This window comes from Acomys minous (genome assembly GCF_964271855.1).
Source record: "Acomys minous genome assembly, chromosome: 2".
NCBI lineage: Eukaryota > Metazoa > Chordata > Mammalia > Rodentia > Muridae > Acomys > Acomys minous.
The window spans coordinates 97,782,646-97,809,672 of NC_140484.1; the positions used below are offsets into that span (position 1 = coordinate 97,782,646).

The 27,027-nt window shown below is 35.4% G+C and overlaps 1 long non-coding RNA gene across 1 annotated transcript; it reads right to left on the minus strand.

Moving 5' to 3' along the window:
- Positions 1–575: 575 nt before the first annotated feature.
- LOC311593081 lies at positions 576–26,241 on the minus strand. The gene is made up of 5 exons (XR_014777590.1): positions 26,101–26,241; positions 16,661–16,775; positions 15,153–15,251; positions 5,636–5,776; positions 576–1,110 (listed from the first exon to the last, which is right to left on the minus strand). It is a non-coding gene; the product is annotated as an uncharacterized lncRNA (long non-coding RNA).
- Positions 26,242–27,027: the final 786 nt, after the last annotated feature.

Below are 27,027 nucleotides of genomic sequence, written 5' to 3' on the forward strand. Positions count from 1 at the left end.
ATAAGAGCATCAATAATTCTCTGGCTCTTGAAATGAACAAAAGGCATAGTTGACTTGACCCTTTGCTGTCTACACAGTTGCATTTTCTGTTCTATGTGCTACTACCACATATTCTGGTACTTAGTGTTGGGATGCACAGCTTCACCTAGCAATGCAGCACCCTGCACACTGAAACTGGCCATGGATGAGGCACCAGGTTTCTAGAGTCCTTTCATCCCTTTTCATGCCCCTCCCCATGCCCGGAGCACTGTCCATGTGCTGTTCGGTCACTTCCCTGTAGAGTTCACTGGGAAAGCTATACATCTTGTTTGTGTGTGTGTGTGTGTGTTGACCCTTGCATGTTAAATCTTATATTTACCTCCCAAAATGTTTTGTAGTTTTGTTTTGTTTTGTTTTTCTAAGCCAAGAAATTCATTTTATCTCCTTAACATTAAGCTCTGTATCCCAGAATGACTCATAACTTCTTGCTTGCACAAATCCATGCTTATGAGCAGAGGAGTTCATGCAGTGGCACATCTAGAGGATGTCTGCCTAAAGCAGGAGGAAGGGAAAGGCAGTTTAGTGGTTTTCTAGCTTGTGTCTGACCCCCAGAAGATGCAGATGACCCAAATGTGCTAGAACTTAGTACCAATGATAGTGGTGGTACTTAGTTTTCACTCATTTTGTTCCACTCCCCAAAAGAATGTTTGACTGGGAATCACCTTCAAGGACACTGGAATTTCCTTTGCAAAAGTATTTAGGGATTAAATAGAGCCTGAGGCATTTGGAGAGACAAATAATTTCTTTAACTTCTCCAACCAGGAATAAGGAACTTTGGGACCCATCTTTTAACTTGTGAGCTCCCAGAGGCATGAGACCAGCACCCTTGAATGACATGTCGTGAAATAATAGAATGCAAGATTTGTACTTCTTTGCAGAACCTCTAAGACACAAGAATAATGGGCACATTAGGGATTACATAGATGGCTTACCTTTGCCCTCTACGGTCGGGAATTATGTCACTTCTATCAAGCAACCTATCTGGAGGCCAAGTCTGGTTCAAACAGTCCTCTGCAAATGAAGCAGTCCTACTTCTTCTGCAATATTCCCATTCTTGCCAATCATGAGTCACTGTGAAGACAGCACAAAACCCATGCCACCATTACTGTGAAACTGATGCATCTTGTGTAGTGGAGATTTGTCTGTATTATGGGATGGTCAGATCACACCTGTTCTCCCATCAATTTTGCTCTGTCATACTCTGCATCCTGCTTTCCCAGATCAGTGAGGCCTTTTTCTTAATAAATTATCTAGACAAATTTTAAATTGGTAGGTATCAAGGGCTTTCCAAACACCTGGCTAACTCCTGGGCCTTCACAAAGGTACCTGAGATTTTTTTCCCTTCACACAGCATATTTCAATCTCTCTGTCTTTTCAAATTGCTCCAACACCTCCTCATTTAATTTGCATAAGAGAAGGATACCTCTATAATCATCAAGCCCAAAAATACTGAGTGTCCTTACAAGTGCAGTATTACATCATGATATAGCACTCGAATACAAGGTCTCTGCTCTGGCCATATTTACTGGCAAACCATGCCTCCAGATATATCTCTGTCCACCATGAGGGCTTCTTCCATATTTGCAACAAGTTCTACAGAACATGGTTCTACACAACCCATATTTGGTCTAAGCTAGAAGTCAACTGGCTTTACCTATTCTGCTTACACCTTTGCCAATATATGATAACAGCTGACTTGTGCATTCAAATATTACACCAACTTTCTCTCTCTTGGTCTGCCTACCTCTGCCTCTGTATTTGACTGCCTTTCTTTCTCTGCTGTTGCTGCCACTGCTTCATCTGCCTCTATCTCTTTCTGTCTCTATCTTTCTTTCTCTTTCACTAATGCTTTCTTAGTAAAATGACATTTGTCAAGCATGCTGGAAAGTTGTCTTCAAGCCCAGAGACTGCATCAATCCAAACTGTGTCATGTGATCCCATATATGGATAACTCATGGACACTGAGATCTCTCTAGAAATGTTGCAACATTGAAGGGATCTAACTATCACAACTATACCCTGAAAGCAAAAGTCCATTTTCTTTTGCTACTGCTCATGGACAGAGGTGTCAAGCTGGTCTTAAATGACAGCCCATGAACCACTGGGTACCTTATACATTTATAATTTAAGGACTGTAAAATGCTGGTGAAAAATAATATATTTACAGAAGAAAAGAAGCTGACACTGTTGATACTGAATCGGACCTGACAGGATTCATTCTCCAGGGTGCTGAAACACTGACACATCTATTTCAGAATCCTTCCTTGTACCAGCCTCAGTGCTGCTCATCAGAGCCTGCTTCAAGGATAGCTTTGAAGAAAGCTGCTGATCACAATTTGTCCATCATTTCAGACTATTCCAAACAAGATTTTTATTAAGCCTAAACTTTCTCAATATTTAGAGACTGGACCACAAATATTGTAGCTTGCCCAACCATTTCCCGCAAAATTATTTTGGCCCCTATCAAGGTATTATTTGTCCCAAATCAGCTGGCAAAAACATTAAGATAATGCTGCTCCATTTCCCTTAAGGAGGGCTGGGCAAGTTTTTAGTTTCTCAGGGTATGGCTGCTTATTGTTATTGAGAATTGGTTATAAGTTATTATTGCTCTTATTCAGAGAAAAAAAACAAGTTGTATTCAGGGATTTCCCTCTTTTCTTTCATTTGTATTTCTTTCTTTCTCTTTTCCTTCCTTCCTTCCTTTATTTCATAGGTATGGAAATAAGGGTTGAAAAGAAAGAAGGGGACATATAGAAAAATATATAGAGATGTTATGAAAAAAAGTAGATTATTGAATTTACTCCTCAATTTAAATCCTTGTTACTCATAAATAAGGTTATTTTTAAGTCATTTGTATAGAATTTTATATATTAATCCAAAAGTAAGTTCATTTTGATAAATTTGTATAAAATTCAAATTTAAGGTTATTCTTCACATATACAAACACATACAGAAACACACTACATACACAAACACACACACACACCACAAACACACTCTCTCTATTATGAGGTATTGTAACCATACAACTCATTTATAATACAGGGTTTACTTCCAATACTTTTAAACTGCTACTTCAGACTGTTTAGTATAATAAATTAATGCAAGTTAATAAATGATCAATCAGATTCACGGCCATGTCAAATCCTATGTGTAATTTAACACATTGATATACAAACTAAGTTTAACAGATGATAGATATTATTTTAGATGGATAGAGTATGCGAAAAAATAGATAATGTCTTCACAAACCTGAGAGACCTATGTAAGATGGCGTTTTAAAATGTTATTGTCTTATGGATTCTTTGACAATGAGACATGTCAACTCATGGCAGCACCCAGCCTATCTCAAGGCGATAATGAACTTCTTTATGGAGGCAATTTCAAATGCAGCAATCAGTCACTGGGCAAAAATGTCCTCATTTCTGCCACAGGTGGAATTCTGCCTGAAATGAGCAAGCTTGGATGCAGGTGGTGCTGACTGCCAAACTCGGCCCAGATAGTGTAAGCAGGTCTTTAATGGTTCCTGCTTCAGAAATATCTGTCAGATAATCTAGGATAGAAGGCTGAAGATGATGCTCAAACGTTATAGAGATTTGGGGTGGCTGTACAGACAGCAAACTGTCTCTGTCATTTTGGAAGCTGCTAACTTGCACTTCTTGTTCACTCAGGAAATTATTTTATTCCTTGTCAAGTCTCTGATAGAGTTGAAGATCTGATAGTTTAGTTTTGCAATTAAGATTAGTTGTTTAGGAGTTAAGAATATGCTTTTAGGTATAGATAAATGCTTGTAGGTTGACAGAGATGATGTATGATAGAGATTGATTTAGAAACAAAACATTGGACTCTCATAGGTATGACTGGCAATATTCTCTCATAAGTGTCCAAATGCACATGGAGATAACATCCTGAATGTAGATTTTTCCTCAGCACTTTCATTAATATTCCATAATTATTCCTGTATATTAGCTTATTATTAAAAGAAATGGAGCCTTTTATTGGACTTAAATGGGGGAAATGTTGGCATAATATTCTTGTGGACTGTGTACAATTTACCCTTATTCATTCAAATGTTTATTTCTCTACCCCACTATCTGGTTTCAATCTGGATATCTCATTGTGATGTTTATTGTAAGTATCTTCTATTTCAAGTTTGTGTAAACATGTTACCATTTGTTCTCTGTGTTGTCAATAAAAATAAACTAGCCAATGCTGAACAATAACAAAGGATAGGGTAGGAGATCCTGATCCAGTGAGGGGCAAAGAGAGAAAAAGAAAGCAAGGATAGAGCCATGAGGATGGGGAAACATCTGGAGAATTGAACTAGGCCTAGGATATAACTAAAAAGCAAGTATAAAGGGGGAAAACAGAATGAGAGGAAACCACACTAGCAGGGGGTTTTAGGATGGAATAATTATTGCACAGCATTGTGGTATAAGCTAATTAAATAGATCCTAGTCTCTCTTTGTGGTTATTTGGGTATAAAGCAGTTTAAGAGGTACTACTGATTTAACTAAAATAATAATTCAACATTAAATATTAAATTATCCTTCAACAGCATGTTTGTATTCCAGTCAGAGGAATTAAAAGTGTATCTTTCCAACCAATCACACAAAACTAGATTTAGATCTTTGGATGTGATGCCTTGCCAAAGCGTCTGTGTTGCCAGATTAAAATTTTTCTATAGGTTAATATCCAAAGTACATAAAAACTCCAGAAACTAGAAATCAACAAACTAAATAATCCAATTAACTAATGGTGTACCAGTTTAAACAAAGAGTTCTCAACACGGAAATTTCAAATATCTGAGAAACACTTAAGGAAATGTTCAACATTCTTAGACATAAGATAAATACAAATCAAAATGACTTTCAAATTCCATCTTATACATTTCAGAATGGCGAAGATTTAAAAACACATGTGAAAGCTCATGGTATCAAAGATGTGGAACAAGAGGGACCATTCCTTCCATCCTTATGAGAGTGAAAACATACATCCACTTTGAAACTCAATATGGCAGTTTCTCAGAAAATTGTAAATTGGTACAACTCAAGACCCATCTATACCATTTTTTGGCATCTACTGAAAGGATGCTTCATCCTTTCATGAGGACACTTGTTCAACTATGTTCATAGCAAGAACACAGGCATGTTCATTGAAAGCTCTATGTGGGTTTTTTTCATCACACCATGCATGCAAGCAGAGTTCTAAAAGGAAAGGCCCTTCAGCAGAATCTCTGGCTATATATAAAAAAGCAAGGGAATCTAGTGGATTTTAAGCCTTTGTATGACTCCCAGAATACTTGGGGACTCAACTTGCCTTACTGGTAATCAACATTGATCCAATAACACTTGAGTACCCATGCACAATGCTTTTCAGAATATTCTTCAGAGCATGTATGTTGGTGAGTATGAGAAATTCCACACCTTCCCCATCAAGAAACAGTGCATTGGCTCCACAGCCTGACAATGGAAGCATGTACAGCCACTAAGACTGCTGCAGGTCCAGGTAGGACTGCATGAAATTATGGTAAATCCTTGATGCCACACAAAAATCCAAGAATTACTCATACTGGGAGAATTAGAATGGCACTTACATATAAACCTCAGTTGTCAATAGGTAGGACAGAAACACCAATCAACTTCTCCAGAGCCTGATTCTAGTGCTATCACTCCTCATCCAAGGATGCTGGCCACTTTTCTCTGGACTGTGTCCTTAGGATCCAGAAAATATGACCCTGAGAAGAGAGAAAAAAATGCATACTTCTATTGCTGAGGTCCAAATACAAATGGAGATGTGTGGCCCTAATCTAAACCTCAATATAAACCTGAATGTCAGTTCTAACCAGCTCTTCCCCACACCCTTCTCTGAGGCTTGCCAAATCAATGAGAGTTTTGTTCCCTGTTTCCATTGGGATAATGTGGTATTGCTATCAAAAGCTTGGACTACCCTTGTCTTCCTTTCTTGCATTCAGGATGATTTCTATACATCTTTGCAGTAACAAAAAACTCTCAGGCCATACAACACATCAAGTCATTCTAACAAAAACTATATGAATATTCAGAAAATCCACAAATCTAAAATATTCATTCTTTGTACTTGCTGAAGAACTTTGGACCAGTTTGTCAGACTGTTGTATGATTCCTTTTCCAGCTTTCAAGCACTGTGTGGCATATTTTCTAAGGCAATGGGAATCAATGACTCCTTTCTTTTACTTTAGTTTTATCTATCTCTTTCTGTCTTTCTACCTATCTATTTACCTATCTGTCTGCCATTATGCACTTCTTCCAATGTTAACCAAATTTGAGACCAAGTTAACCTTCCTGAAAACATCACCAAGACTTTAGATTATAACACATTATATCAACATTTTTCTCATTAGACCTTCCATTACTGTGGGTGTGATGGGTAATACTGGGTATGCCCATCCTCTTGGCCAAATGCTTGACTTCCAGTTTTAAGTATGAGGAAGGATCACTGAATTCGAAATAGATGGCTCAGCAGCTCCTGTTGAGTTATTGTGTCAACTCAGCCAAGCACTGTGCACTCTTCATGATGACAAGGCCCAGAATAAGACAGAAATTTGTTCATAGACCATAACAATAAAATTAAAGAGATGTTGCTCGGAGCCAGCCCGGGGTCATTCAAGGCTAAAAGAATCTACTGATGCCCCATTCCAAAGCTAAACTTCCTCCTTTCAGCCTCTGCATAACTTCCTCCTTTCACCCCCTGTAGATGTTGTTCAGCAGGATAGCTCAGGACTTTGTGAGAGATAATTAGCTAAGATAAGATAGGAATTGTTCTGAGATGAACCACAGGATGTTCCCCTGATGGCATCATCTGGAGGCATTCTCGCCCACCCCCCTGCTGCTTGGCTCTGCCTCCACCCCATATAAGCTTTTGCTTTTGATTCAATAAACAGACCTTGATAGGAACGCTACTTGGTCTCGTCTCTCTCTTTTCCGTCCCATCTTTCAGGTATGCTCCCCTCACAACCCCGTAATTACTGGTCCTGCTGGACGGGACAAGATGTACCTATTAAGAAGCTCACATTACTATGTAGCCTCACTGTGGCTAGATATCTACATTTTTAGGGCTTCTTAAAGGACATATACAGAGCCCAGGTATTGAGACATTTAACACCTCAGAAAGTGACTGGCCTTGACAATCATATTCCAAGGCTGTCATATCTTTGCCTTGCGAACTTCCTGTTTGAACTGCCAGAACCAACTTGCAACATGCAATAATTTCTATACAGTTTCATACTGTATCATATATAGATACACATATGTCATTATTTCTACCTGTGTACTCCAAAATTCCAGACATCTAGGTGCACATATATGAGTGTAAATAATAGAAACAAACTTGAGTATGTTTTTTTCGATACCTAATACATGTGCCCCTTGTGTTCCTTGCAAGCAGGTTCACTGAACTACTTTCAGTTTGTCAACAACACAGAGTGCCTATTTAGCCAACAAACTGCTTTTGGCCATCTGAATCATCTGTTCAATACATGGGACCAGGGTTGACATGCTGCGCAGCATAGTGTGGGAAAGACTGTAAGCTTTGTCACAGGTAAAAACAGTCTTGGCGGGCTTTACCTTTGGGCACCCCATGAATACCTTATGATAGACTGAGTGGAGCCATCTGAGTGGAATTCCACTGAGTAGAATTCATGAAGCAGACCTGGGGACTTCACCTGGACTATTGTTTTTCTAATTGACCCTCAATGGGAGAAGACCGCCCTTTGCACGTGACACAGGCAGGTGGAGAAGAGAGAACAACAGGTTGAGACCAAGTGTAAGTGCACATGGATCAGCAAATAGGCTGGACCAGCACGCAGGCCAGAGACACCTAAGGACCCATCCCTTGGAACAGATACCAGAAGGTTCACTCTTTTTTTCCCTTTAACCTTTTTCCCCTCTTGTGTAAGCTAGTTGGATTGTATAATAAAGTTGAATTGTTAAGAAACAGAGCCTACAGCCCAATATGGGGCCTGATGGGTTCCACAGTCCCTAATGGTATGAGGGAAGATTGAAAATTCAAAGGTACAAAAATGCTGTTTCAGGGTATCAGCAAAGTCGCAACTGCCATTGCAAAACTCATTCCTGCCTTATACATAGAGGAAATTCTCTGGCTTCTTTTTTGTCCTTTTATTACAATATTTCATGCCTAAAAGTATTTTTAAAAAAGGCTAATGACATAAAAAAAACCAGAAGAGTCAATAAGCTCTATCCTTTTGGAAAGAATTACTGACTTGACTAAACAAATGGACAAAATGCAAAAAAATTGGAAGGGCTGGAAAAGCAGAAGGTACCTTTGGTTAAAAAGGGTAGAAAAGGTCAAAAACCAGAAAAAAAGGAAGACAGACAGACCAAAAGGTCTTTGGAGGAAAATGTCCCGGTGGAGGACACCTCCAGAGTTGCCCAGACACCTTCAGCTTTTCCAGTCACTGTAAGACATGTGCCAGCGCAAAATGGTGCTGAGGGTTATGATGAAATGGCCCGGTATCCTGTAGATATGATAGATTTTAAACATTTTAAGGAATCCATCATCCACTATGGTATGCACTGTAACTTCGTTAAACAAATGTTAAACAGCTGGGCCACTCAAAATAGACTTGTTCCCCAAGATTGGAAAATTTTAGTTTCTGCAGGATTGGAAGCAACACAACAGTTACAGTGGTTATCATGGTGGTGAACAGAGGCTATAAAAATAAAAAAAAATATGACACAGGGAATAAATATTAATAGAGATCAATTGCTTGGTAAAGGACAATATACTAACTTAAGAGAACAAATTCAAGCTAAAGATAGAGTGATTGAACAATGTCATAAGGCAGCCTTGAGAGCTTGGAAGCTGGTAGAAGAACCTGAAAAAACAACTATTCCATTTACTAAAGTGTTCCAAGGACCTCTGGAACCCTTTACAAAATTTTTGCAGAGGTTAGGATCTGCTATGGATAAGGTGTTGCCAGATTCCGACAACAAACAGGCATTAAAACTTATCATGGCTTATGAGAATGCAAATACTGAATGTAAGAGGGTGCTTAGACCATTAAAGGAAAGAGGCGCTCCACTAGATGACTGGGTAAAGGAGACAGTTAATATCAACTCTCAGGAGTATCAAAATAATATTGTGGGACAAGCTTTAGTCAGAGAGCCCAGATATCATAATACTCGGTGTTTTAAGTGTGGTAAAATTGGTCATGTACAAAAAAAAAAAAAACTGTAGAGATAAAAGGTGCAATAACCCCTCCCCCCGCCAAAAAATGTAACTCATAAAAGAGAACAAGAAGGTTCTAGTCATGATGGTAATGAGGTACCAAGACTCCTAGGGTACTGTAGTCGCTGTGAAAAGGGGAAACATTGGTCTCGGGATTGTCAGTTTAAGAGAGATGTGCAAGGCAATATCTTGCTGACGGAAAACAGCAGGAGGGGGCCATCGGCTCGGGCCCCTGTAAACAATGCCAGCCGAATTCCTTTGGCTAGTCAGAAAGTGACAAACCAAAAGGAAAATTGAGAACTGAATGTTAGTGATCTAATGCATGCTACTGGAGGCAGTGCAGCCTTGGATCTGGCTTAAAATATGTCTCTTACCCTATCCTCCTAGGTTGAATGTTACAAATTAAATACTGGTGTTTTCGGACCTTTGCCTTCAGACACAGTAGAAATGGTTCTGAAAAGAAGTGGGCTGACTTCTCACGGTTTTATTGTGCATCCTGGGATTATAGATCGAGATTTTAAGGAGAAAATAAAAATCATGGCATATGTGAAAAAGGAGATAAAAATTGATGCCGAGGATAAAATTGCTCAACTCCTACTGTTTCCTTACATTAAGGGCAAAGCCGCTCTAGTGGAAAAGACTGGTGCATTCAGAAGCACAGGGACACATGTGTTCTGTTAAACAGTAATTAATGATCAGAGATCTAAGTTAATTATACAATTAAATAGTATTAAAATAGAAGGCTTGGTCAACAAAGGAGCTGATGTCTCCATCATTTGCCAGAAGTCTTGGAACCAAAATTGGCCACTTAAAAAGGTTTATACAAAAATTGTAGAAATTGGTAAGTTATCTCAAATAAAACAAAGTGTACAGTGGCTTGAATGTGTGGGACCAGATGGACAAATAGGCTGAAACTCTATGTGGCTGACATTTCCATAAATCTATGGGAAAGAGATACAACAATGGGGTACTCAGATTACTATTCCTGCAAATACCGAGATAAACAAGGTTGAAACTAGGGGTGAATTGGTACTTGCTTCTGGGGAAGAGATTAATGTAAGTGATCAGGGGTGACCACAAGTTATGCCTATTGTCCAACCTCAGAACTCTTCAGGTTTAAAGTGTCAAAATTTATAAGAGGGGCTACTGCTGAGATGCCAACCGCCCTGCCCCTAAAATAGATTTCAAACAGACCTGTATGATAGGAGCAGTGGCCCTTAACAACAACAACAAAAAAGTTAAAGGTGCTTCACTGTTTAGTGAAAGAGCAGCTGGAGGTTCAACACATGGAAGAATCTTCTAGTCCCTGGAATTCCCCTGTGTTTGTGGTAAAAATAGAAATCAGGTGAATGGAGAATGATAACAAATTTGAGGGCCATAAACAAGGTGATTCAACCCATAGGTTCGCTTCAACCTGAAATTCCTTTGCCTTCCTTGTTACCTAGGTCTTGACATATAATTACAATTGATTTAAAAGATTGTTTTTTCACCATACCTCTACATGAAAAAGACAGAAAAAGGTTTGCTTTCTCAGTACCAACTCTGAACACTAATTCTCCAATAAAGACATATCATTGGAAGGTACTTCCACAGGAAATGTTAAATATCCCAACTAAAGTATGCCAGTATTTTGTACAACAACATTTAAAAATAATTCATAGGCAGTTTCCTCAATCTATCATATACCATTACATGGATGATATTCTGCTAGCTGATTCTGATCCTAATGTTTTAAAAAAATGTTTTAAGAGGCACAAAAAATTCTGCCATGCTGGAGATTACAGAGTGCTGTAAAAAAAAATACAAAAAGGAGATTCAATTACCTATTTAGACTATAAAATAACTGAACAAAAAATTTGATCAAAAAAGGTACAGATCCATAGAGATCAATTACAAACTCTTAATGACTTTCAAAGATTATTGGGAGATATTAACTGGTTAAGGCCTACAATCGGGTTAGCTACCTATGAGTTAAGAAACTTGTTTCAAACATTACAAGGGGATTCAGATTTAAACAGTCCTAGGTGTCTAACCGCTGAGGCAGAAAAGGAGTTAATTCTGGAGGAACAAAAATTTCAAAAGACATATGTGGATAGAATTGATCCTGAACTTGGTTACATTCTGGTTATTTTGCCTTCAAATCATTCTCCTACTGGGCTTCTTATACAAAGGAAAAACAGAATCATAAAATAGATATTCCTGACAAATAAGCAAAACAAAAAATTGAAAACATACATAGAAAAAAATTCTGAATTGATTACAAAGGAAAGAACAAGGTTGTGCCAACTGTCAGGGATGGACCTGGCAAAAATTGTAGTGCCTCTTACTGATTCTGAGATTATGTCATTGTGGGTAATTAATAAAGACTGACAAAAATCTTGTAGTAACTATTTGGGAGACATTAACAATAGATACCCAGAAAACAAACCTATACAGTTTATAAAAAGAACTAATTGGATCCAAACATTGTAAAGAGGTCACCAATCTCAGGGGCACCCACCTTTTTCACTGATGCAAATAAATCAGGTATGGCTGGTTATACATTGGATAAAATAACTAAGGTGATTAAAAGTCCATTTACATCAGTTCAAAAATCAAAATTATATACAATCCTTATGGTATTGTTAGATTTTCCTAAATCTCTTAATATAATTACTAACTCTCAATATGCTAAAAAAGTTGTTTTACATATAGAAACTGCTAAATTTACTCCTGATTACACAAAATTGACTACATTATTTATAGAACTGCAACAGGTCATCAGAAACAAAAATTATCCCTTGTATATTACTCATATTTGATCCCATACAGATTTACCAGGTCCATTGACACAAAAAAATAAAAATAAAAAGGTCAACAAATTATTGATAGGTAGCGTATTCGAAGCCTCAAAATTTCATAAAAAACATCATGGTAAGGGGTTTAAAAAAGATTCTCTATCACTTGACAACAAGCCAGAGAAATAATTAATAAGTGTCCAACATGTTCCATATATAGTCAAATACCATTACCTGCTGAAATTAACCCTAGAGGCAACAAAAGAAATAAATTTTTACAGATGGATGTGTTTCATTTTACAAAATTTGAAAAAAATGAGGTATGTGCATCATACCATTGATACATATTCAGGTTTTCAATGGACAACTGCCTTAAGTTCTGAAAGGACTGGCTGTGTGATTACTCATTTACTGGAAATAATGGCATTTATGAGAATACCTGCAAAAATTAAGACTGACAATGCTCCTACATATGTGTCCCTTAAGATAAAACACTTCTTTATGTATTATAATATAAAACATGTTACTGGTATACCTCACAACCCCACAGAACAAACAGCTGTGGAAAGAGCTAATCATATCTTTAAAAAATGCTTATTAAACGGAAGGAAAGGGTAAAGACACCCAGGGACCGATTAAATAATGCTTTGTTGACTCTAAATTTTCTTAATGTAAATGATAAAGGGATGTCAGCTGCAGAGAGACATTGAGTGATTAAAAAAAAAAACTGAGAAGCTGGGACAACCAATATTCTACAAAGATTTGTTGAGTATAAAATAAAAACCTACAATAGTTTTGAGATGGGGTCGTGGGTATACATATGTTTCCACAGGGAGTAAAAAAATATGGCTACCAACCAAACTTACAAAGATTAGATCTGACCATATAACAAGTAAATCTTAAGAGCTACCTGGTTCTTACAACTTGACATTGTTTCATACAACTTAAAAAACTAATGCCCTCTTCTGGCCTGTTGGTGTACATACAGGTAGAGCCCTGTATTATTTACAAAAAACAGGACAACACTAAAGACAAAACAGGCAACATGAGTGATTTAACCCCCAAAACATGCCTCTGGCACCTCAAAAAAGGTGCCTCAACTGATGTTTCCTTGAAAAATTATATATGTACTAACATACCTGGACTAATGATTTCAAAAGGTTGCTTACTTTCAGAACAAAAAGCAAGACAATGATGAAAATCAAACTTCTGCTTCTGGCACTACTGCTTCTTCCAGAAATTACATACATATTAACAATAAATTGGCTAGCCAAAAGGATCGATTCCCAAAAGACTAGACCAAAACTAGCTAGTTTTTCCAGTGCTTGGCCAATATATTATTTTTCTAGGGTACCCCCAGAATTTTTTTCTCCTAAACAACCTAAATTCATTTTAAGAACACAATGCCCCCATTCCCAATAGGTGGGGTGGGTGTTTTCAGTGGGTTACCAATGCTCATTTTTACCTAAGGGGGTTAGTTATAATTAATAAAGGTTCATTTGGGGATTTCTTCTATCTTTTTTCTCTCTTACTTTCTATCCCATCTAATATTAAGGAAAAGGGGGGGGGGAGGAAGGGAGGATATAGGTTTAGAGAGTAAAATGTAGATTATTGTATCTACTAGCTTCAAAAATCTTACATTGGTATTTTAGATTGATGAAAATTTAAGACTTTTGATTGATGGAAATTTAAGGCTTTGCTTCACATTGATAAGAACTTAAATTGTATATTGCTATTTATTTTTTGCCTTATGTATTGTATGTTATATGTTGACAAAATATTGTATATTGTAGGGGATGGGCTATATAGCCGATGTTCATCCCTCTTGTCAGAGCCTAGGTTACTATTTCTCCAGCAGTCTGCCATTTACCAGACACCAGCTGACCCTGTCGTGGTTCGGCAGGTAGACTAAAGATAAGATTTAGACGGAGCCACCCTGTTGTACTTTAACAGTTAGATTAGATAAATATAGCAAAATATTCAGTGTGACAGAAGGTTGTGGCCTGCTTGAAATTCCTCACATCTTGAGATAGCCTACAGCTAGGTTGTCATAGCATTATGCTTCCCTGTCCCCTGCCTTATAAAAACTCTGTGAAATTTCTCAATAAATGGGGTTTGATCAGAATGCAGACTTGCCCCCTTCTTCATGTCTTGTGTTCTGTCCTTATACAGGAAAATTCTCCTCCTGAGCATTAGTCGAACCCTGGCGGGCTGGGGCAGTTTGGCGCCCAACATGGGGCTCGAACCCACAATCCTAAGATTAAGAGTCTCCCCAAACTTTATCAGCTTCACATAATGTCTCATGCTTTCTTTCCAACCATGTTATTACATTCAATGATCCACATTTTTCTTCCTCATTCATTAGGCATATGTAGCCCATCACAATGGGACACATGTAAAGCAAATTCTAAGGCAGAGTCTTATTTAAATGTATCTCTCTAACTCACAATTTCAGGGCGACTAAGAACCTCAAACCTGGTAACAGATTTATACAGTGACTATATATACTTTTGGATGCTAGGCCCCTGTTTGTGGATTAATTGCTTTTGTCTGTGACTCTTTTTGCTCATTTCATGCCAGTGCTAAAATTTTCCACTCTTTCATGCACAACAACAAAGCCACAGGGTGTTTCACAGTTAATGAAATTATGCTTACTTTACTATACACATTTTTTAAAAGTGCAAACTCAGACCATTATGGAAGATGACTTTGACAAAGCTGGCAGTCATAAAGGCAGTACAGTGACTGCCTGACTTATGGAGTACTTGGGTCAGTCAATGTGCTATATGTTAGTCTTGATTAGGGTAGTGATAATGAGTTTTCACTTTTTTCACTCTTACAATGAATGTTTAACTCTATCTACACTGGAAGATGCTTGCAATAAGACTGATAAGGGTACTCTGAAAATTGTAGAAATTTGGGAAGTATGATAAACTCTAAGACATTATGCATCTTGAAATAAAGGGCACTTTACCTTCCTATGGGTATATTGACAGAAGCTTAAATGTAGGACATTGTAGTGCATGACTAGTTTCTGTAATGTTAGGTCTTAGCAGTTCCACAAAGACTTTAGTCATGGACACTTTTGAGAATTCAAATATTGCTTACCAGTATCTTCTGTAGGACCTACACCTTGAACCATATTGCATGAGGTACTACTTGGTGCCTTCATTCATCCACAGATGATCTGTATCTCCTCTTATTGAACTAAAGGAATGAAGCACAGGGATAAAACCATGAAATGACAATAGAAATCATATATAATCTCTACAGAGGAATGGATATACCAAGGGTGGTATTTTAAGGTCCCCATCTGGCTAGGAATACCAGGTAACTCCCTTAATTCTCGTGCTCACCCCATACCCTCTTATCAGGCTGTCCTGTCAGTGTGGGATTTTTCTAATGGTCTCCCTGGAGGAAAATGGTTTAAGTATGACAGTCTTCATCTCCAATTGTCTCTCTGTGGCCTTTTAAGTGTCTTTGTACTTTTTTTTCAATAGTCATTGACAAAACCACAAACATCCCATCACATCAAATCCTTAAAATCAAAGCAAACTGATACTAAACTTTGATCAGACAGCATCTCTGAAAATGTCTCTCTTTCTCAATGCTGGCCCACTGATGGCATTTCCAAATACAAGATTACTGGGTTCTGCTCACCTGTGCTAGCCCTGGCTGTAGAAATTTCCCATTGCTAAGCTATGGCTCTAAATCATCTCTTTTAAGTAGAAAGCATCCCTCCAGGTTGTCCCTGTCTCCAAGTATGCATATAATTCTATGTCAGGTTTTATAGATAGTGTTCAACCTACTGTGCTGGTTGCACTTCTACTCTATCAACACTGGTCATACTGTCTAGAGTAACAGGACACTAGGAATGTCTCTCTTCCTCTGTATATCCCTGCCTATTACACTGTTTGTGTGTGTGTGTGTGTGTGTGTGTGTGTGTGTGTGTGTGTGTGTGTGTGTGTACTCTGTCTTTGCAGGCAAGTGCACAATTCTTCCTTCTAATGATGACTACAATCCCTGAACTCCATAAAACTTTTTCTGTCTCTGGTATATCCATACATTTTTAGCCTTATGAGACTGTGATTACTTTTGGTACACACAATGCCTCTTTTGGACAATTAAGTACAACATGGAAGAAAAAAGCATCATTTGTTTTTGTTTTTGTCTTTTGGTGTCTCAATGTTTATATGATGATGTCTATGGAGTGTCTCCAACTACAACCTGTGTGGCAATGAGCACTTCCTCCAATAGCTAAGTAACTGCAGACTGAATGTCCCGACCCTTTCTGCCTCCAAAGCCTCAGAATAAGTCGCAATAAGGCTCAGTTCCTCCAAATTAGTACTAGGAGAAGGAGAACAGGTAAGGCAGTTATTATAGGTGAAACTGAAAATTGAGGAAGGCATAGTCTCTTGCTGATAGTCTTGGGCCTTGCTTCAAGGTCCACGGTGCAACTACAGATGTCTGTAAGCCAGGCCTCTACTTTCAGAGCTGCTTTATGACCTCCAATGTCACTCCTACTCAGCTTTTGGGGCTTTCTTTCCTTGCAATATCATGAAGGAAACATTAATAGCAAAACAATGACCCACAGTTGCATAAACAGAGAACTGTACCTGTCCAAAGATCCACCTTAAAGGGACCACTTCACATGATGAAACTGTGTGCCTTCCTGAGGCATGCACGAGGCGAGGTTAGTATTTCAGTGATTATCTGCAAATTGCACAGTGGCTGTACATATCAGACACAAAGTATAGTAGGAAAGGTTAGAAAATATATGCTAAATTCAATAATAACTGTATTAATTTGAAGCCTATCAATAGTGTATAATGGCTCCTCATTCTCTGTATCCTCTCACATTGCTTCATAACAGTCATTCTGGCTAGGCTACTGTAGTGTCCCAAAGTACTTTCAGTTTGCATTCTGCTAGTTGCTATGAAGATTGAACACTTTTAAAATTAGGTATTGACCTTTTATGTTTATTTTTTAAAATATCCGACATTCCACAGTTCAGTTTGAGATTCCAGTAAGTAGTATTTTAAAAATAACATATTAATGGCCCAGGTGTTTAACTCCTATGCATATACCTACAGAATGCCATTCCTTGTAAGAGACATATATACCACCAAAGAACTGAAACTAACCCAGTGAGTGAAAAACAATAATAAATTTGATAAATGTATTACAATTCATAATATGGAATAGTTTTCTGGTCTTAAAAACTATTATATCAGAAAATGTATGTACTTAAAATGTACAATATTAACCAAAGCTACAGATCTAAGAAAGAAAACTTTCTTGAGAACTCTAGGCTCAGGGTCAGGCTAATCACCTTGTATGATAGATTTTATCTAAAAGTTCTTTAAAATATAAAGCTTTAACTAAAAAAGGAAAAAGTTTGAATGAAAAATAAGATCATTGTAGAACATATATTCTAGCGAGAAGCTTTTGTATAATTTGAACAGAAGACAATAAATTATAACTGAAAAAAGCTTCCAGCAAGTTTTTATGATGCTTGCATCTGGTAAGCTGAGTTTCCAAATATCCTAGGCATACATAATGAGAGATTAAAATAAGAGGAGGAACAAAGTGATATAGAAAAGAGGGAAGGAGAAAAGGAGCAAGAGATTGAGGTAGTGGAGACCCTACTTTATTTTTTCAATGTCATTTTATTTGTGAGGGGGTGGGCAAACTCAGGTTGACAATCTTGGTAACAAGTGACTTTATCTAGTGAACTACCACACTGCTGTCCCACATTATTTTTATGCAAAGAAATAACAATCATATACCCATATAAATGCTAAATGGAAGGGCAAAATAATGACCAGAATTCACTATGAATATTTTTAAATATTATGCTATAAAATTAGTTTATTAGTCACATAAAGACACACATGCATATAACATTTGATATGAATAACTATATCAATGCTTATCTGGTACTCAGCAACAAATGAATGATTTTTTTCAAATTGTGACTTTTGTGAGTTAATTTAAACATCTTCTCATAATAATTTAACAGGATCCAATCAGATAAGTAGAATTGTGGGTCACAATATTTTTATTAGTAATTACAAGCATATTATTTATACATTTTAATCTTCTAGTAACAGACCATAAGTAATTATCTGAAAGTAAAATTGATGGTAAAATGTGCTAATTTTCATCATATATCTCTATCTTAATTTACTTTTTCCACATTATCAGGAATTTAAATTGTTTTAAATTCTGTTCCCAATTATTTCTGCGAATCTGATAGGTGAAAATAGTGAAATTCATTCCTTAATATATCTTTTATTTCAGATCTCATTTTTAGATGTAACTTGATCTTTTAGTCATGAAGACAGAAATAGTTGAACATATTTTGACTGTAGCCATTTATGATACTGCATGTATGTGTCCTTCATGTATATACTTTTTCCATTTACTCATATGATGCTTTTTTCGTCATTGATTTTGGAAAACATACTAAGTATATTTTGAAAAATAATTCATGGCAAAATAAGAATTATTTACAAGAGAATTTTAAGTTAACAAATCTAAATTGTTCCTTTCTCTCTAGCAGTAGGAACCTTTAGAGCCAGACAACTCAGGAATGAGAAAATTTGGAAAACAAAATATAAGAAGAAGTAAATATGAACCATTGGTCGCATACATTATTGACTCTAATTTTAACTTTCTATGGTAATTTTGCTATCACCAAAGTGCTTTAGTCACTGTTCAAAGGATATAGATGAAAACAATGTTGCTGAGAAAAAAGATTTATATATAAATGCAAGGAGTTGAAAAATATAAAAAAAGATAATGTCAAATAAATTAGCAACTTAAAAAAGGAAAAGTGCGATAGGTATACTTCTGAAAGTTAATTTAAAAGCTATACGTACAGACAGACTTTTATCTTTGTGGTTTCTTACATAATGTTAATTTATGTGACACATGTCATAAGGATATCAACTGAATCACTCTTAAAAGTGAGACTTGATAAACAAACTAAATGCTATCATAAGTATGTTTTAGTCAAGGTGTTTTCAATTAATTAAAACTATTTCTCTCATTAAGGCTCCTATTTTTAGCCTTCTTTCCTAATACTCATGCATTCATGATCTAATTTGTTTAATATTTTAATTAATAAGAAAGTAAAACTACACATTTTAAAAACATGGAATGATTTTTTTGTAATAAATTCTCAAAATATGACTGAACAAAACTAACTCCCTCTCAAAGAAGCTCATTTTACCACAACCATGAAGGAAATAAAAAACAGTGACAGAAACTAATTAATGGGTCTTCATTGCACATAATAACTCATTTAATTTTGATAAAATCTCATATTTTCTTTTTCCATCTAAATCTTGTCTTATAGCTATCTGTTATTCCAAATACTGAAAGACAGAAATTATTACACTTTACCTTTTGTTTCCCACAAAAGGCATGTAAGTTTAGACACATTCCCAAGAAGTCAAGGTTATCCTCAACTACACAGAAACTCACTACCGAAAGGATGAAAAGAAAATCATATAAAGGAATATAATATGACTACGGAGTTTTTCAATAGCAAAGATGCTAGAAAAAAATCTTAAATTAGAAGAAAATGTTATGGTGAGGAGCAATTATTCAAATAGTCTCAGAATTTAAATTAATATGAATAAAGTTCAAAAACAAATTACTTTTAAAGTGCTATGGAAATTACCCATATTCCTGCATTCACCTTTCAATAATGAATTAAAAAGGGGAATATTAGAGATAAAAGAGAGATATTTTCTAGTTCATGCTTTTCTCCCAATATTTGAAGACAGAGGTAGACAGCTGTATGAGTTTATTGTCAACTTTGTACACAGGGAGAGTTCCAACCCATCTAGATGTACACAGTGAGTCATAGCCTTTCTCACAGACACAAGAGTAAATATAAGTAAACATAATTATACATAAAAACCTTAGAAAAAAGCACGGTGGTACACATATTGAATCCCAGAACTTGGGAGGGCAAAGCAGGACTTTAAAATTGACTATATAGTGTCAAGGAAAGTATGCATTATGTAAGAGAGAGGTAGAGTGTGTGACAGAGAAAAGGGAAGAATTATATCACCCAAAATACTGTAATATAATATGTCTTCCAATAAATAAGAAAGTAAGACCTAAATTCCAAAACTTGGCATTCAGAGTTTTCAAAACTGTTTTTGAAGATTGTATCAGTAGAAGCAGCAAGAATATCCTTCCACTTTCATTGTTTCACAATATCCCTAGAAACATTTCACTGAAAATTTGAATAAATATGAAGAAAAACCCAAAATGTCACCTGTTATCATAATCCACTCAAGTCCCTGCAAAGGTTTAGAAGGGTTGGAAAAGATAGAGTTGTAAGCAAATAGTGAATTATACAACAATTCACAAAACAACTTTATAAATAAGAATCCAGAAAAAAAATGAAGGCCTTTTATGTGTTGTTTGAAATCCTATTAAATGTTAGTAATTATTAAATGACTATAATTACACTATTTTTGCATAATTGCATTTCCATCAAAATGTAAGTCTATCTCTTTTACTGCATTACTCACAGTTTTTCATTCCTTCTTCCTTATATATATTTGATAAATTATAACCAAAGTATATCGTTCCTTTAAAAAATGTAGTATTATATATAATAGAAAGAAAATAATCCCTGTCAAGTAGGAGCCCATTATATTTATTTGGGGTAAAGGAAACAGATCAAAACTGTATTGAAAAATATGAAGACACAGATGTTTAAAAGCATGAAGGAATGAGAAAGAAAAAATTTATTAAACACATACAGCTATTTTTGTTAAGGCATCTGGTTCTTACCTATATTTCATGACTCTGCGGTTTTCAACAGATCTCACTCAAATATACTAATCCAGTAAAATATCCCCCAAACCAGAAATTCTATACTAAATGAGTAAAGAATGTGTGTGATCCCAGGCAATATTATCAATGAAGATAGTCATGAATGAACAAGAATTAGTTTTTTTTTTAATTAGTACTATTCAAAATTGCCCCGAAACAATTAAATTTTACAAAGAAAATAATGACAGGAAAATGTTATATTTACTCATAATAGTTAATGAGAAACCAACAGATTCAATTCAATAAAGTACATATTACTGTATTAATTTGGTCATATACTACCTATGGAGTATCTTGTTATTTATGGCCTCTAAAATATCTCCCAAAGAGGAACATTCCTTCTCATTTAAATGAACAACTTTTTCTGTTTTTCTTTGTCATATGGTGTGGTGGTTTGAATAGGTATTGGCCCATAGGCGTATGTGTTTAAATACTTCTCCAATAGGGAGAGGACTATCAATAGGTGTGGCCTTGCTGGAGTAGGTGTCTCCCTGTGGGAATGGGCTTTGGTGTCTCCTATGCCCAAGCTACATCCAGTGTGGCACACAGTCTCCTTGTTCTATCTGTGGGCCAAGGTGTAGAACTCTCAGCTCCTGCTCCAGCACCATGTCTGCCTGGACGCTGCTGTTTTTCTCTGCCATGACATTAATGGGTTAAAACTCTGAAAAATGTTTAATTTTTTATAAGAGTTGCCCTGGTCACAATATCTCTTCACAGAAATAAAACCCAAGCCAAGGCATATGGCTTCTAATTTGCACACTGTGAGGAGAGAGAAGGCTATGATCAGGGTATGAAGTTAATTAATTAATTAAAAAGAAAAAAAATTTAAAAATTATGATCCATTACATCAGAAATCTAAAATCTAAAACAATTGGGTGAATTTTTAAAAATTTTCAAACCGCCACCAAAGTTAAAGCAAAAAGAGATCAACAACTCAACAAAGTGGAAATAAACAAGGATATGGAAATGGTAGCAATAAGCCTTCGAATAAAAAAAAATCCCAGCCAGTTATATTGATTTATATCCCTAAATCCAGCACTGAAGCAAGAGAGGAAGCTTTGTGTAATGCTATAAGTTCAAGACCAGCCTGGTCTGAAAATGGAGTACTAAGACAGCCAAGGTTATGTAGTGAGACCTTATGTCAAAATAGTCATAAAAAAAAGGTAAATAAATAAATAAATTACCCCCCCTATACTACATTTGTTTTTGTGGCATTTTGTTTCAGTTTGTTTTGTTCAGGCATTTTGTTTTGTCTTATTTTTGTTTGTTTTTATTTTTGGTTTTGGTTTTGTATACAATAACAAGATGGAAACTGAAGTTCAGTAGGAAGGTAGGACCTGTGAGGATTTAGGAGAGGGGAAAATATTATCATAGTAATAAAACAACAAATATAATAAAAGTTCAGGCTCAGATTCATTCATATAAGAGTTCTCCCACAATTTCAGAAAAGATCTATCATAAAGTTTTTTTCAAAAATAAAAACACATGGAATATTTAAATTGATAGTGTTAAAGTTTGATTATAAAGAGATTAACATAATTTCAACTAGTCTTCTAGGTAATGTTTATTTAGAAAAAAATTAACTTTAGCATTCAAGAAAGTTGTCACTTCCAATTAAACTAAATGGACATCAATATTGAGGTTGTAACATTTAAACTTGACATGATTTATGGAAAAAAACACATTTATTCTGAAGTGTTCCTAGGACAAATGTGTCATCAATACTTTCACAGTGACAAAATGAAGTAGAAAGTAAGGATTCTCAAAACTTGAAAGGTGCTGTTTTTCAAGTACACCAATGCTACTAAGGAGCAAGGTAGACAAAATGGTTCATTCTGATTAAATAGTATAAAAGAGACATTACTTCAAATACTGATTGATAGAGCAGAAAAGAAAAAGACTAAACCAAGTAGTGAAAAAGAATGCACAATGTATATGGCCTACTTTTAATCTTATGATGATATATCTGATACTCTTAAATTTTATTTTCATTTATGTATTTTTACATAATGTATTCAAATTATGGTTTCTACTACCTCTACTCCTCTCAGTTCACCTCCACTTTCTTTCTCATATGGAATCAGCCCTTTCTGTCTCTCATTAGAAAACAAATAGTCTTCTAGGGCATAATTATATAAGTAATATAAAATAATATGACACTATATCAGAGTTGGACAAGACAAACAGATATTCTTAAATTTTAAGTCAGTTTTAAAGGAACATATGCACACTTTTATAAAGTACTTGCAGAAAATTATTGGGCAATTTGAACAGCATATCTTCAATAAATACGTTGTTCAGAAAACAAAGTGGCATCCATAAATGGAAATAAAATGAGAAGAAAATGGATAGAAAGAACAAATGGAATGATAAGTGAGAGAATGAAGAAAGTAAGTCAGCCTTGAAAAAGAACATATGATTCTATAATAATATCAAAATAAAGGAGAAAGAAACAAAATTTATTATGATCATGGATACTCAAAGAATTCATGAAGAAGTGTCAACTTTGGGAACATTTAGTGGTTTCTACATGTAAAAACTATTTAATTTTATAAAATCATGATAAATTAACATTTAAATTAGATTTCTTTTTAAATACTACTTCACCTATAAGATTGGCTATCATTTAAAAGTTCACTGAAACCTAGCACAAATCTATGAAAATTAGCACTGTCATTACCACTGTTCTGGCTTAGCCCAGAAAGCAAATATACAATAACAATTTCACAATATTGACAGAAACCAAAGGCACATACAGATGAAGATCTAATATTACATCACCTAGGAAACTATTGTATAAGTAGGAACTCAAATATACTATCATATTTGTAGAACTGTACACATAATCATCATCATCACATATTTATAAACTTTATAACCCCCATGATACATTAACTAGACAATTTCAAATAATTAATGCAAATATTATACATCTAAAAACCTCCACATACATTTATATAAACGTAAAAAGTTACTACTATATATACCATGAAATCTTATTCTCTCTTATCACTGATGTGGAATAGGAACAGAAGATTAAGAATGAATTATTATAGAAATGCTTTAATCACTGTTAATGGTAATATATCAATATACTATGACATGTAACTTAAAAAATACAGTATTTTAAGGGCAAAGCATCAAAAACAAATATTTCTCTAACAAATAAGTATAACTATATGCTTTATCTCAACCTTCCTAATTCTATGGCCGTTTAATACAGATCTTCATGTTGTGGTGACCCCCTAACCATAACTGTACCTTTCTAGTTATAAGTTCTAATGTAAAATGTCTATGTTTTGAAATAGTCTTATGCCACCCCTGTGAAAGGTTTGTTTGACCCCCAAAGGAATAAAGACCCATGGGTTGAGAACCACTGAAATAGAGGATTCAGAAACTAGTTCAAGGAAAGACATTCTGCGTACATTTTCTGTTTCTAAATCTACCAGATATGTTCTGGATGAAACTAGATCCATAACATAGGCTAAGTGTTAGAAAACTATCTGCTACAGTCCAAATCTGGCCCATGAGTATGGTATACTGTCCCATGTATACTGTAACTATTTATGGGGGCATAGTTTTAGAATTAGTCAGGGGTTCTGTTGTTCTTCAAGAACAGATTCCTAGTTGCAATGACATGATCTGTAAATCTGGAGCCTTATAGATAAGTTTTGCGACCCCTATCACAAGCTAACTGTCTGTGTTATCTTCTGCTTCTTGCACTGTCACTCTGTCTGATTAGAGTGAAGATCAATCTGAACTAAGAAAATATTAACTTAAGAGATTATCTGAAATACATCAATTTAACTTTGTATTTAACAAAGAAGACCACTACATGTAAAAGAAATGGATATTATATAAAGAACAAAGCTCGGATCTCAGAATCTAGCTAAAATTTAATACAAATTTATGGGATTTTTAAAAATTCTGTGATGTCATCTGTTCTCTGCTATATTCTATACCACATATAACCTGGGTTCCATTCATTGAACTGGAGTTGTCAGGCTTGGATAGAAAATACCTTTTTCCATTGATCCATCTTACTGGCCCCTATTAACTGCACAAATTTTCAAAGGAAAATAATTATATATTTGTAAACTATCTGGAGCTTGTTTGACCATGGCTCACCTGTAACTTCAGCTCCAGGGGATCTAACTTTGATTTCTGACTCCTATAGACACCTAACATGCATACACTTGCATACAGACATACATGCCCACAAACTTTAAAAACTAATAGCAATTATTTTTACTCTTAACAATTATTAAATTGGGTTGAGAAGTGCAGATAGTACTTTTCTAATGAACATTATGGCTTATGGTCTAGAAATAGATAATTAATATTTAAAATAATCAGTACTCCATATTTACTTCACTTAGTCTAAGCAGAAACAAGTGAAAAGCAACACCTTGTTGAATAAAATAAAATCACTTTGATACAGTGAGTTTTCCTTCTAACCAATAAAATGATTATGCCACACATTCAACAAGATAGCATCTGCATGGCTCTACTTATCAATGCAAGGACAACATTTCTCTTATACTCACAACAGAAATAACACAGAAGCCTGAGTATTGGAGAAAAAGCAAACCATAGATACTTATAGTTCTGCTCCAGAGAGAAGCCAGTAATGTCAGCATGAACAGCAACCAGAGAATCATCTGTAGAGAACACCAGTGTGCAAGACAATCTTCTTTGAGACCTGTCTAAAATCTTGAGTTTCTTGTTCAAAGGGGGAGCAAACTATCTCACAAATAATAACAACAAAACTGCTATATTGGGAGACTCATTTTGACAGAAAAATTTGATAAAATCTGAAGTATCATAAAAATGTGTACATTAATTATACTAACTACACAGAAAAGTTTCTTCTATTTGCAAATTAAAATATGAATAAAAATATAATTAGCAACATACAATATGGGAATATAAGATATACTAAAAACAGAAGTACTGAACATTCCAGGCAATTACTTGCCAAAGGCAGGTTACTTCTATTCCTTGAAAATCTTCCATACAAGTTGTGAGATAATAAAAGTGAAATGATACCCCAGAAACAGTAAATATAATAACTGTATTTGGGAGATGATTTAGATGAAAACTCTTCAGAAGGTACATTTTATATGTTTGTCAAGATGGCCTCCACCTGGGAGAGAACAGAAAAGTAAATTGTAAGTGAAAAAAATAAGGTTACCTGCTTTCCAATAGGGAGAAATCATCGTCAGGATTTTATCAGAACTCCATAGCATCAACTTCTAATTCTGAAGGCAATGAAAAACACTCTATAAAATTATTATGTGATAATTTCTTAAAATTATTTATTATCAGAAAGAGTTTATATGCTATTTAATCACTTATTAATTTGTGGGCCTAACTTTTTCTATAAAGCTTTTTAGCTACCAACAAAGATTAAAATATGCCCTATATTCAATAATATTTTACTGAAATAATCTCTAATATCAAAATCACATCAAGGAGGTTATAGCAGAAGGATTATATATTGCCTGCAACTAAAGATGCACAGTGGAATCTATGTCTCTGAAAAATAAAAACAAAACACATATCTATTGTCTGTGAAATTCTAAAGGCTTCTTGCACAACTTCTGCTGATACTATATGCAGTGGTCTTAGTAAACATGTCTGCCTACCTCATGCAAGCTCCCTGCCATGATAGTCATGGGCTTACTGTTTGAGACACTAAGACCGAACAAGTCATTTTTTTAATAGTTCTCTCACTCATGGTGTTTCATCATAGCAATTAAAAAGTCACTAAGACAGAAGTTGGTGTCAGGAGTGAAAAGTGCTGTCATAGGCCTAACCACACTGGTTTTGGAAAACTGTATTAATTTGAGACCTTGGACTTGGGAAGTTCTTGAATGCTGTAAGAAGAGCTTAAGGGGCCATTTTTGTACAATTTTAGAAGCTACTACTGCTGAAGTAAATATGAACTATGACATCCTATCCACAGTTTTCAAAGGGGAAGCAATATTAGAAACAGGGCTAGAGACCATTTTGTGTTATTTTGGCAAAGAATTTATTTGTTTTTCTCTTTATTCTAAGAATCTTCCTGAGGGTAAATTGAAAATATTAATTTTCTTGGCAGAGTAGATTCCAAGACAGC